Source organism: Fragaria vesca, linkage group LG2 (genome assembly GCF_000184155.1).
Source record: "Fragaria vesca subsp. vesca linkage group LG2, FraVesHawaii_1.0, whole genome shotgun sequence".
NCBI classification, from domain to species: Eukaryota; Viridiplantae; Streptophyta; class Magnoliopsida; order Rosales; family Rosaceae; genus Fragaria; species Fragaria vesca.
In genome coordinates, this window is record NC_020492.1 from 644,291 (window position 1) to 658,204 (window position 13,914).

The 13,914-nt window shown below is 35.0% G+C and overlaps 2 non-coding genes across 2 annotated transcripts; one reads left to right on the plus strand and one right to left on the minus strand.

Annotated features, from left to right (window-relative positions):
- Window positions 1-3,403: 3,403 nt before the first annotated feature.
- Window positions 3,404-4,501, minus strand: LOC101311053. Its single transcript, XR_183872.1, has 4 exons — window positions 4,046-4,501; window positions 3,896-3,960; window positions 3,719-3,801; window positions 3,404-3,447 (listed from the first exon to the last, which is right to left on the minus strand). It is a non-coding gene; the product is annotated as an uncharacterized LOC101311053 (transcript).
- A 1,017-nt stretch (window positions 4,502-5,518) lies between these two features.
- On the plus strand, window positions 5,519-7,625 carry LOC101311231. The gene is made up of 4 exons (XR_183873.1): window positions 5,519-5,599; window positions 6,854-6,959; window positions 7,048-7,111; window positions 7,334-7,625. It is a non-coding gene; the product is annotated as an uncharacterized LOC101311231 (transcript).
- The last annotated feature ends 6,289 nt before the right edge of the window (window positions 7,626-13,914 follow it).

Consider the following 13,914-nt stretch of genomic DNA (forward strand, 5'->3'; position numbering starts at 1 on the left):
AAATAGTAACTTTCAGAAAGTCTACTTTTGCATGTCAGTTAGCTCATGTTATTATTAGTACTTAATTCATGTTAATAGTAGACTTTACATCTTAGAGTACTTGATCCAACTTTGAAGAACAATCTCAAGAACGAATTTCCAAAAAGTCTACTTTTTTGTGTATTTTGTTCATCCAATGGTAGACATTTCTCAATGAAAAAAAGTAATTGTGTCTTATGTTAAATGTAGACTTTGTAACTTTCATCTTCAATTATTGATTCAATCTCAAGAACAATTTTGATTTCCAGAAAATCTACATTTTTGTGATTTTGCTCATCCAAATGGTGGACATTTCTCATGAAAATAGTAGTTATGTTTTATGTTAAATGTAGACTTTGCAACTTTTGCCTTTAATAGGTTCAATATTAAGAACCATTTTGATTTACAGAAAGTCTACTTTTTTGTGATTTTGCTCATCTAAAAGGTAGACATTTCTTATGAAAATAATAACTGTGTCTTATGTTAAATGTAGACTTGCAAATTTTACATTTCGTTGGTTCAATCTTAAGAACCTTTTTTATTTCCAAAAAGTCTACATTTATGTGATTTTTCTCATTTAAATGGTGGATATTTCTCATGAAAATAGTAGTTGTGTCTTATGTTAAATGTAGACTTTGCAACTTTCACCTTTCATTATTGATTCAATCTCAAGAACAATTTTAATCTCCAGAAAGTCACTTTTTTTATGATTTTGCTCATCTAAATGGTAGACATTTCTCTTGAAAAGAGTAGTTGTGTCTTATGTTAAATGTAGACTTTGCAACTTTCACCTTCAATAATTGATTCAATCTTAAGAACCATTTTTATTTCCATAAAATCTACATTTATATGATTTTTCACATCTAAATGGTGGATATTTCCCATGAAAATAGTATTTGTGTCTTATGTTAAATGTAGACTTTGCAACTTTCACCTTCCATTATTGATTCAATCTCAAGAACAATTTTGATTTCCAGAAAATCTACTTTTTATGTATTTTGCTCATCTAAATGGTAGACATTTCTCTTAGAAAAGAGTAGTTGTGTCTTATGTTAAATGTAGACTTTGCAACTTTCACCTTCAATAATTGATTTAATCTTAAGAACCATTTTTATTTCCAGAAAGTCTACATTTATGTGATTTTTTTCATCTAAATGGTAGATATTTCTCATGAAAATAGTAGTTGTGTTATGTTAAATGTAGACTTTGCAACTTTCACCTTCCATTATTGATTCAATCTCAAGAACAATTTTGATTTCCAAAAAGTCTACTTTTTTGTGATTTTGGTTATCTAAATGGTAGACATTTCTCATGAAAATAGTGGTTGTGTCTTATGTTAAATGTAAACTTTGCAACTTTCACTTATAATTATTGATTCAATCTCAAGAACAATTTTGATTTCTAGAAAGTCTACTTTTCTTTGATTTCTCTTATGTTAATGGTAGCCATTTTTTATGAAAAATGTAGTTGTGTCTTATGTTAAATGTAAATTTTGCAACTTTTGCCTTCAATGAGTTTAATCTCAAGAGAGCATACAAGAGGAATTAGTTTTTTGCAACGAGATCAATTTTAGTAAGAAATTGACATATCGATGAGACAAGAGAGAGAGATCGACGAGACAAATGTGTTCAAATTGTTTGAGTTAGAGAGAGAGAGAGAGAGAGAGAGAGAGAGAGAGAGAGACTAACCCCGTTAGTGAGAGAGTGAGAGTTAGTTTGAGATTTAAATTGGATGACCAGTCAAACAGGTAACAGGTCATCATTAATCTAGTTGGACCAATCATAAACAACCATGTGGTTAAGGTATCCATACCTTAAGGCACACAAGTATTTACCATATAGTTTTCCCTGTTTCGCTTTTTTGTAAGAGTGCAAATGACTTCTGTGTTGCACATGCAAATGTTATAGGGTTCTATATTTGTCTTTAGAAATCGGATTACTAAAAAGCATAAACCTTTACACAAAATTGGTTTACACAAAATAGAGACCCACAATTAATTAATAAGCATCTCTTCATGATACCTGCAATGTTATAAAAAAAAAAAAACAGAACTGGAAGTGAAAATTATGATCATGTAGTTGGATCCTTGATTGATATCTCCTCTTAACTGATTCAATACATTGCAAGAAAAGTAATCTATAGACATGTTACAGAGAAGCCTTTTAAAAGCTTGAAAGCTCAAACAATTATAGCTCTTCGACAGATCTATCTCTAGACTCCAACAGTCACTTTATCCTTCACCTATCTTTATCTCGCTTCTTTTTCAGTCATGGCATACCACAATAAACCTGGTACTCTGACAAAAAAAAAGGTTACCAAGACTTGTTTAAGATAGAGGATAAAAGGTCCACTCATAGAATTCAAGGTGAGATTAGAAATGGAAAAGAGCACATGAACAAAGAACAAACTCCGCACCAAAAATCTCAGCAAAGAGAATGTGAACTGGATCAACACAAAGAAAGCACAGAAATGTGAACGAAACCATTACAATAATACGAAAAGCAGTGACAACATGGCATGTATGCTTTAATATCAGGTAAATACGTTTTGGCTCATTCCAAAAAGAAAAAAAAGAAGAAAAAACAGCTAAATACGTTTTGGCTTGCATGTGTATTTTGTTTTCCATTTTTATTTTACCAGAACGATTGTGTGATCTGATTGTTCGTAATCATAAGATGAAGTTATGATAAGACAGATTGTGTGATCTCATTGTCCATACTCCATAATCATAAGATTTTATTCTGAAATATAACCCAGTACCCCACTATTACACGAGGAATAGCACGGTTGAACATCAGAGGATAGCATAATGTAGAGCAGAAGTGAAAATTTTCATTGACGTTTTGCAAGACCAATGTAAGATAATAATCAAAAGCAACATTGAAACATGCTCATGTATAAGTGGTTTCCAGACCTTTGTCTGCAGCCACACATATTATAGTGATCCATGTGTGAATATGAAATGGTAATATGCAAAAATCTTCACCAAAGTGACAAACACGTCTAATAAAAAAGCATGTACATGTTTTCTGGGTTGTATCAGTACCAGCAGAAAGCAAGAACCTCTTCAATTAACACATTTTTTTTGTCGGATCAAATTAACACGTGAATTCTCAAAAATCAGTCACCATCAACTTGGTAAACAGTAGTGATGTGCTCTGAAGAAGTGAGAAAGCCAGTCAAAGTAAAACATTGCAGGAAACTAACCTGCTAAACTGGTGGGAGACACAAAGTCATTCAGCTACTGAATTAGCAACTCACCATTTACAGCAGAGGGTAACCCCAACAAAATATATCACAAACTCGATAATAGATTCATACAAACATTGGAACCCAACAAAAAATTGAGAGAGCATACCTTCTTAAATGATTTGTCCATTGCAACAAAATATTTCCTGAACAACGAACGGGGCAACTGTTGGGAAACACCTGTCGATTAACACAGATAAGGTTAATGACTGACAGTAAATAATATCAATCAACCCAGAAAAGACCACTCAATTCAATAGACAGAAGTGATAGAACCATCTTTTATTACATAGAAAAGTATTTTTGTGTTTTTCATTACAATTGCACAGAAATTTAAAGAGAAAGCACAAAACACTTTCTAAATAAGCATTACACTTGGGAGTTGAATATTATTCTTCCTGATGTGTGATTCGTAGAATGTGTGATTCAAATCACTTTTATGAAATAATACCTTTCAGAACCCACACAAATAACTGGACAATTTGGCAAGGAGCAACAACTAAATCGTCCTGGGTTTAATCCTTGATGTGAAGGCTGCTTTATTGTAACACAATTACACAAAGAAGTTAAGATTAGATTTCACTCACAATTAGACACAGACGGTAGAATGAAAGGGAAAGCTTATTACCTGGACATGAAGAAATTAATCATCTTCTCAAGACAACGAAAAGGACCCGATTTAAATCCATCACCCTACGATCACAAGCAACTTGAAATTTTCAAACAAAGAAAGAAAAGACCCAAATGAAATTTCCCTATGTCAATTATTAGTTCTTACCTCTGCCGATTGCTCCTCCTTTTCTCTGCTCTTGTTTGTTGCTCTATTTTCTATTTTGTTACAAACTGTAGATTGGAAGAGGGATGGTTATTGATGTATCTATTTGTACTCCGACGTTGTTGTGGCAGTTACCGCCAATGTTGAGATCGTGCGTCCTAGCAGTTCTTCAGAATTCCAGCGGTTTCTTTTGATGTTGGGAGATCATGCCACTGCATCCTTGTTCCTGTTTTCCTTTTTTTTTTCTTTCTCTCTTCCTCTATTTCGCTAATCCTCTCTTCCCGAATTCCCCTGCTATTCGTTTTGGTTTTGTTTGCAAGATTACGGTAATGTCTTTCAACAAATATTTACACATAGCTGAAAAATAATCAAACACTGCAAGGAGTTTTCACCGGCTCTGGTCACGGGTCAGCTTCTTGGGTTGGATGTTGGCAGTGTTCTTTAACTTACTAATTGTTTCCCGTTCCCGGTAAGCACATTGAATTTGATTTTGCGATATCCCATCTCTTTAGCTTAACGTAGTTAATAACAAGATCACTATTTGTTGACGTGGTGCTTTTGTTGTTTGTATTTAATACAGTTGCATCAAAGTTACAAGCGGAACGGTTTGCAAGCATTTCTTCCACAAACAGTCAAGAAACATCTTATGTTGGTATCAAACCCACAATTCTCAGCACCTCCCCCACCGTCCACTATGTAATAATTTCTTCTTATGACTATTTATGTATTTTATAATAGGTTTCTGTTTTGTTTCCCGTATGCCCAAATAGTCATAATCTAATAATCCTTTCATTTGTTTGTTCGTTTGTTTAGAGGATCATCTCTATTTTGGATTGGTGTTGGTGTTGCGTTTTCTGCGGTATTTTCATGGGTGAGGACACTGATTATTTGCATTTTTTCTGTTTGGAAAACTTATTTATTCATTAGACCAACTCATCTGTTCTGTATTTTTAACAAGTTGATTTGTAATAACAGGCGGCTGGAAAGATACAGGTGCGTGTTTCTGCCCATTCTTTGATTTGTGCATCGGTGTCTAGTAAAGACTTCGTTTTACTCGGGACATTTTTCTCCCAATTGAATTATGTCACTTGCGTGTTAGAGTTAGAATGTCCCTCGTTAATTGGGAAAACATTTACTAGGTGAGGAACTTTTATTGACGTTAAATTCTACTTAGGGCCCTTTAAATGGTTTTTAGATAGGCATGGCAGGTTAGTTCTTCAAATATTCCTTTTCATTCTTAAACCCTCAAAGAGTTATGTAATTTTCAATAATTCAATTTTCAGAAATATGTAGTGCAACAAGCTTTCAAGAGTGTGATGGGCCAGATGAATACACAAAATGACCAGTTTAGCAATGCTGCATTTTCTCCGGGTTCCCCCTTTCCATTTCCATCAGCTCCAGCATCGCCTTCTGCCTCTCCTTTTTCAGCACCCTCTCAACCATCTTTCACAGATGTATCTGCAACCGAAGTAGATTCACCAGCCTCATCAGCCACTCCTTCGACACCTGCTACTGATGTCAAAAGTGAAGAACAACCAATGAAAGAAAACAGATTTGGTATGAATTATTCCAACCAGTCTCTATTTTATGTTGCATGAACAATTTTGTAGAGCTCATTTCTTAATCCAAAGTTGTTCTATTATAACTATATATCATTGTCTCTGCCATAAAAGGTTTTTAGTCTGATAAACAGTTCTTATTCCCTATAATGTGTGTTTCATTTCTTATTTGAATGTAAACTATTGTAAAGAATTAACTTTATCTTGGGCTGTTAGTCCATCGTATATCATTGCAACTATATTGGTGTTATCATTAGTTGATTGAATCTTATTGTAAGATGGTAATTTTAATATTAAGTTTTCCAAACTGCCATAAAATAGTTTATTCTTATTGTAGAACTTTGAAGCTTTGTTCTGTTCTACATGCAAATCCTCTTGAAGAAGTATATTACCAGCCTTTTGGGTTTTGGGAAAACCAGGATGACCGATATGATGCAAGAAAATGGAGAACATCGATTGACTTGTTACTTTCTCTTCAAACTGGCTTTAACGATTTTGGGTTACAGATGAGTTAGAGATTTGCATTACCTTTAGTCTATTCCAAGAAACATCTTCTAGTGAAGTTCCCTTAAATTTTTTATTCACTTTCTTTTTCCTATTTCTTTTCTCATGCAAATACGTCAGGAAATAGTTTTCAAATTGAACGAAACAATGTGATTCAGTTCTCCAGATAGAGAGGTATCTCTGTTTGATGGCCTCTCACAATCTGCTGTCATTATCATAAATTTAAAGAAAATTTTGTATTTTTTTATGTTTTAACTGCACATCATTTATCATGATCAGTCATCTTGTAACCCATACATGGATCTCATTCAATTTTAAAAGGAGAACTCCTGAGCTATCTGAGTACCTGTGATCTGTGATGTGATGTTTGATTCAAATATTTTTTTTGAAAATGATATAGTGGGCTTTGCATTGATATATCAGTTTTATGTGCCTTCTGGAGTTTCAAGCCTTGCTAAGCTTATTTTCCTGCTGGCGTTCATTTGTGTTTGTGCATACATGTGGATGTGGGTGTATTTGCCTTGGCTGCATCCTGCATGACAGCGTGATGGCTTATGATATCACTTCTTTATAGTGGAACATGCAGATTTTTTCCAATGTCTTAATCTTATACTGCAGAATAGTGGGATGGATATTTCCATTACAAGTGATGGCCATATATTGCAATCAATTGTTCTAAATACCTTATCTGGAATTGAAATAGTCACTTTAAATAAATTTCTGACAGAATTGCTTCTTCTGCTTACAGCTTTCGTAGATGTTAATCCAGAAGAAACTGAGCTAAGAGTCCTTTTGCAAGTAGCTTAAATGATAGTGAACCAGGTTCGTCCAAGGAAATCAACAGTAATGTGGAAGTAAGTATCTCGTCGTGATATTTCTCAACATGATGTTGCAATTTTTTTAAATAATCTTCTGATTTAATAGTTGGCAAATGCCATAAAGGGTTCTCAAACTGGAGCTGCTTTTAAGCAAGAGAAAGATGCTTCGATGGGGTCTCAAACTACAGGTAAATAGATACAAAGATTCCTGATTGGATAACTTGGTAATATTATTCAGTATCATTTGAGTGGCTAGTCACCTGATGGATCAGTCTGTTGCTTTCAACTTGTCAAATGTGCTATGGTTAAAATGCTGTTGTTCATAAATACCTTTGTCTATTTTTATCAAATTTGTATCTCTAAAGTCTCTATCAGGCAGTTTAATTGTGGTTTCATTTCTTACTGGATAGGAAAAGCAAATTCTGTTTTGTCAGTGGAAGGATTGGAGAAAATGTTGGAAGATCCGACTGTACAGAAGATGGTTTATCCGTAATACACCTCCCTTTATTGTTCTAAAACAAAGTATCTCCCGTCATTGTTATGCTATCTTATTGAAATGAATGATTTTGCTTAAAACTGTTATTACGGTTCAAGATGAAAAATTAGCTACATCATTGTTATGATTTACGACAGACACAAAGTTTGAACTATGTTTTGGAAAGTAGTTGATGATTAGACAGTAAAACTAATCTTAGCAGTTGCATAAAATTTCCTAATATATGTAACTTGCAGCAACTTGGTCTTGTATATAATTTTGTGTAACATCTACATAGTGTGCAATATGTTGTGGTTTATATATGTGTATAGAAAGATTCACACATCCATTGGAAAGAGGTTAATTGTATTCATATCTTTGTTGCTATTTACCTGAGGAGATGAGGAATCTCACTACGTTCAAATGTAAGTCTATTTACACAGCTTTATCTAAGAATATAGTCCCCATTCGTTACTTTCTACTTCAAAACCGTCTTTTGTTGTAATCACTTGTTGGGCAAGTGTGGAGCCAGGGAGATGGTGGTGGGTTGTTTACTGTTATATCTTTAACTCCATAGCATTTGATTCTTTGAACTAATTGTATGCTGTTTTTGATAGGGATGCTGCAAAATCCACAATATCGCCAACAGCTAGAAGACATGTTGTAAGACTCTTGTTTTTGTTTATGTATCACAATTCCTGTTCCCACTTGGTATCCGAATTGCAATATTTTGATCTCATGAGTTTGACCCAAATTATGACTGTTTTCCTCAATTATAATTCTCAACCAAATCCCAAGTTTTTGAGGTGGGGAAAAATTACCCATCAATAGGAACAAGTAAAAGAATATCTGGTATACTGGAGCTAGATGGTTTTGAAATGAACTCAGTTAGAGAAATTTTAATCCTTTGATCCTTAAACTGTGAGGGGATAGTAGAGGGTTGTACTAATATGCATTCTGTGCTTTGTACCTCACATATGGCATGGCATCTTATATTAGTCAGCACCTTGGCACACTTTCTGTAAGGAAACCTTGACCATGGTTGACAATACAACATCCTTCCTGCGCCTCAAATAAATAAAGCAGCTTGCTTTAGTTAGCGATCTTGCCCTTGTTGTTGCAAAGTTTTCAATATAGCGGTTCAGTTGTATATCTGATCATGTTTATAATTGAGCCACACATTTATTCATTCTGTATCTATTTCATATATGTTAATTCACGTGGATTTACATTGATTTACTGGTACCTTAACTTGTTTTACTATCTCATCAAATCTTTAAATCTTGTATATGAATAGCCTATATGAAGGTCTTAGGGGGGGGGGTGGAATAGGCCTTTATTACTTTTTCGTCCAATTCTGTTCACAAGGATAGCAAACATTTAGCTATCCTGATAACATGGAGACGTAGTAATAAATAAAAGAACAAGTACTGGAAAGTAAAAGAAATAACACCAGTACGTTTTTTATTCGCAGAAACCTTGCACCAGGGAGAAAAACTGCGTGTCCCTAACTCTCGAGGGACAAACTTTTCCACTATGTAAAACTCACTTCTTACAAGATTATAGTCTAGGGATACAACGACGATTTGCAATCCTGCCTAGTCTACCCACTAGTCTAGATCTATCTCTCCTGTCTCTGAGTGACTCACCTCACTCCTCACAAGATTATAGTTCTAGGGATATAACAACGACTTGCTATCCTGCCTAGTCTACCTACTAGTCTAGACCTACCTCTCTTGTCTCTCAAGTGTTTACATATGAAGGTATAAAAAGAAGTTTCAACTCAGAACTCAGCTAACGCCTTTAACTGATTCTTCTTGAACACTTCTCAGAATACTCAACTCAGAACTCAGCTATCCTAATGAGAGGGATTCTTCAGACCTTAGCTAACGCCTTTAACTGACTCTCTAGAACTTAGCTCTCCTCGATCAACTGATCCATCTTGAATACTTCTGGGGTTGCTGCACTACCATCACTCATGATTGCAGAATGCTAATGGGTTTATGAAAAGAGTATTTGCTCTTGCTCTTGCTCTAAGATTTACAATCACCAAGGGAAGACTTAGAGGCAAATGAGCAATGCAAGGAAAAACCTATACCCAGCTAAAACTATGTAGAAAACTACATCTTGAACAACCAAGGAGTAAGAAGAGACTTGCTCCATATATATAGGCAAAGTGCAAGCTAAAGGAGAGCATGGCCGTTTACCAAAATAGGAGGCAACTTTTGGACTTTAGTCTTTGTCGAAACTCATAAAGTGAGAGGGTCAAAAGACAAACAAAAGGCTCCAAGAGAGTAAAGATAAACACAACTCTCTTATATGATAATGGTCCAATAAGGAATAAACAAAAAAGTTTTGTGAATGAAGGAGACACAACAAAACCTATTCCTATATGAGGACACATAGACCAACTGCTAGCTTGGGCAGTGCATCACATGACTCAGCAGCTGACTTGGTTTGTGTATCACAAAACCCAGCTGGACTCAAAAAGGAGCTGACCTAAAAGTGCTTTAGTCATGTGCTCATGGGTTGGAAGAACAACACAACCCTAAACTAACTTAGAGCTCAAGCACGATGAAAAATGTTTTGCTAAAAGAGATTTGAAATTCAAATACTGAAAAGCTGAAGCAAAACCATTTAAATCTGCACAAAGTCAGACTCAGAGATTAGGATAGATACAACAGGGGTATCCACCAAATCTGGATAGCAAGCAGAGCTGCCATCCTGAATGAATGTGATGCACATGCATGAACTACCTGATGTACATGAGATAAAAACAAATAGCCAGCTAATATATTAGTTTGTGTATCACAAACCTAGCTGGAGCCTCTAACATCTAGTCATGTGGTCACGGGTTGGAAACACTACACAACCCTAGACTGACTTGAAGCACCAAGGCAACGGCAAATGTTTTGCTAAAGGGAATTTGAATTCAAACAGGGGAATTCAAACTAATTATACACAAATAGCAAAAGCATTTAGACATGCTTACATATAGACCCAATAGATTAGGACAGATACACCAAAATGTATCATCTGATCTAGGATGACAAGCAAAGCTGCCATTCTCAATGAAAAACATGAGATGCATATGCATAAACTACCTGATGCACATGAGATCTTGACAGGTCTTCATTCTTCACTTGTGATATCCTTACCATCAGGATATGTAGAATTCTCAGTGAAAAGCATCAGATGCATATGCATTAGTTACCTAGGACACATGTGATCTTGTCAAGTCTTCATTCTTCACTTGTGATATTCTTACCATCAGGATATATAAAATCGTTTGTGTCTTGTGTTTTGATCATAAAAAGGATAGCCAACAATCCTTATACCAACACAATAAATTTTGTTCAAGGCTCCAACACTGCCATGCCTGCAGAATGCAGAATTGATTCTTTAAAATTTATGGGGTCTAAAGTATAGGACGATGAACATTTGGTTTTATTTCTAATGCGCTCTATCGGCAAGGTATTAATTTAATTTTTGTGTTTGACATCTCAGACGTAATATGACTGGAAGCAGTGAATGGGACAATCGAATGATGGATTCTTTAAAAAACTTTGACCTTAGCGGTCAAGGAGCAGTTCGGTAAGTTTGAAGAAGTAGGTTAATTTGTGTCGGGTTTTCAATTTATTCGGGATTAATAGCACTCACGAATATCATCCTTTCCAAACCTGGTATCTTACTCTGGGTAGTATTTATTAACTGATTAAGCGCAGATCTGCAAGTTGGCTCAGTTCCATTTGGTGTGCTCTTAGAGCATTGTTGATTTGGTTGTTTCAGTATAAACCATAATTCTAAAATTTGTTAATTTGAATGATTTCATCAATATTTGATATTTGTTAAAATTTGTCAATATATGCATGTTTTCCCATTTTGATGTTGGTGTTGGTCATGAAGCTGGCCAACAACTAAGAAGCAGCATGAATGGAAAATAGCCCATCAAACCCAATTACCCAGCCAAGAAATATAAATACAGCCTCATTGGGTGGGTTAATGATCTAGTTTCATTTGGAAGGTTGAAATGTTGAATGGAAGGTTGTGGTCTTCAAATATTCTTGGCGACACTACATGAAAACAACTTTCACTTTTGAGCATATATTTTAAATTAGAACAGTCTACTGTGTAATGTATAAATATGTCTTTATTGCAAATCTATTGGTTTTATCACGAACTTTATAGATAGATATAGGATCTATGGAGCAATTACTTAGAAGTACATTTTATGCATCGGCCCTTCCTATCCCATAGAAAAGGATCCCATGATCCAAACACATGAACATTAAATATCAAATGTCCTTCAGGTTCTATTATTAAGAGCTATCATTTGACTCTTCCAATATTATCATCTCACTCTGGGAATTTTAAGATATGGTATAACTGATTTAAAGTCATGAAAATTGGTTCTTTAATTTATTTTTTCTTTTTTCTTTTGAACTTAGGTTAGTGTGTGTGAGACCTTGCAGTTATTATAATTCGGGAATTTCAAGGGTATTTTTGATTTATTTAAGATATGATTGGAATTCTATAGAATAGAATAATAGATCAAGTTATTTTGTTTAATTCATTTTATCTTATGTTATACAGATCAGATTGGCGAACAAGTTATTTCAAAGATAATGGCGAATCCTGATGTTGCTATGGCATTTCAAAATCCAAGAGTTTAAGCTGCCATAATGGATGTATGTGTTTCTAGACTACTTGGAGTTAATTTAGAATGTCCTTTCTTTTAAAAAACACGCTTTACAAGTGTACATTTAAACAAACATATCAATCTCTAAAGTTTCATTCAAGGATGATGTTGACAAAACACAAACAACTAATTATGACGCATGTTGCATAATACTAATTTTTCAAGTTATTCTGTTTCTTGTGCAGTGTTCACAGAATCCAATGAGTATTACAAAATATCAAAATGATAAGGAGGTATGTTAGTTTTGTTTTTTTTCTTTCTTTCTTTCTTGTGCAATGTTGTTATAGTCATACAATTTAGAGCCGAAATTACTTGCAAACTTTTGGATAATTAGAGGAAGTATTATATATGGAATTAGAAAGGTTATTGAGTCGCTACATATATATAATTTCTTTCTTGTGTAGCATTTAAGGTACTTAAATAAGATGTCTTAGGACCAACGCCTCCCGCAACTAAACATATATGTAACCCCATATTGAACAATCAGATGTGTTCTAGTGCAGCATTGTATCTTTTCTGTTTTTATTTTGAAGATTGCACAAAAGGATTTGCTTGCAATTTGACTTTAAATTAAGGGAAAAAGCCCTAATGCACAAATAGTACATTTTTCTAGCCCAAATCAATCAAAAACAGATTACACAGCCCAAGCCAATGTTTCCTAATAAAAATACAGTTATACCCCAGCCTTAATAACCGCTTCCAACCCACTCCGAATTCAATTCCTCCGAATTCAACCCACTCCGCTTCGCTTCTTCAATCCATCGACGCCGCTTCGCTTCTTCAATCCATCGACGCCGCTTCGCTTCTTCAATCCATTGACGCCGCTGCCTCACTCCTCACTCCATCAAGACCTCAGCCTTCGCTTCTTCAATCCATCGCCGCTGCTTCAGTACATCGCCGCCGCTGTTTCACTCCATCGCCACCACTACATCGCGCTAAATTCTTCTTTTTCAGGTAAAAAGAAACCCTAGCATAAATCTGTGTTTGTACCCCCAATAATGTTGTCTGGGTTCATATTTCTCTGCTTCAATGTGTTTTATGGCAATGTAGAAACGGTGTGGCAACTTTACTACCCCTAGTAAAACTTTACTTGGGGTAGTAAACTTTAATTTCTGTTTGCATGTCAGTTATTTTCCACTGTCTGGATGTGTTTAATGGCTGTGTTCAATACTAGGGGTAGTAAAACTTTGATTTTGTTGAATGCGAATTGTTTTCTAGGTCTGCATGTGTATAATGGTGTTGGAAATAGAAGTTTACTACCCCCAGTAGAAGTTACTAGGGGTAGTAAAATAGAGTTTGGTTTGCACATCAGTTGTTTCTCTTTCAGAGTGTATATTGGCCTTGGAGATGTTCTATTGCAAGTTGACTACCCCCAGTTGAAATTTACTAGGGGTAGTAAACTTTGTAATATGTAGTTTATAAAGGCAGAATCTACAACGGGAAAAATTGAAGGTTCCACAAAAAAGAGCGAGACAAGAAGAAGAAGAAGATGACACAGAAGAAGAAGAAGTGGAACAGTATTTTATAGAGATGAGAGCATTAGAAGTGGAAGAAATAGAGAAGGATGACAAGGATGAGGAGGAGGACGAGGATGAGGACCTGGAAAAGATTTCGCACACTCAACAGAAGTGTACTCTGGTAACATTCTGCAAATTAATAGAGAGTCACAGAGACAAAATCCCCTCAGAAGCATGGCAGCTGATCAGTCAAACTTGCTTTGGTGAAATGATTAACGCATTTAGAACCAGGAGAATCGTTGCGGATCAGGTCAGCAGATTTGAGTTGGATATAGAAATTTTATTGAGGCACTATTGCAA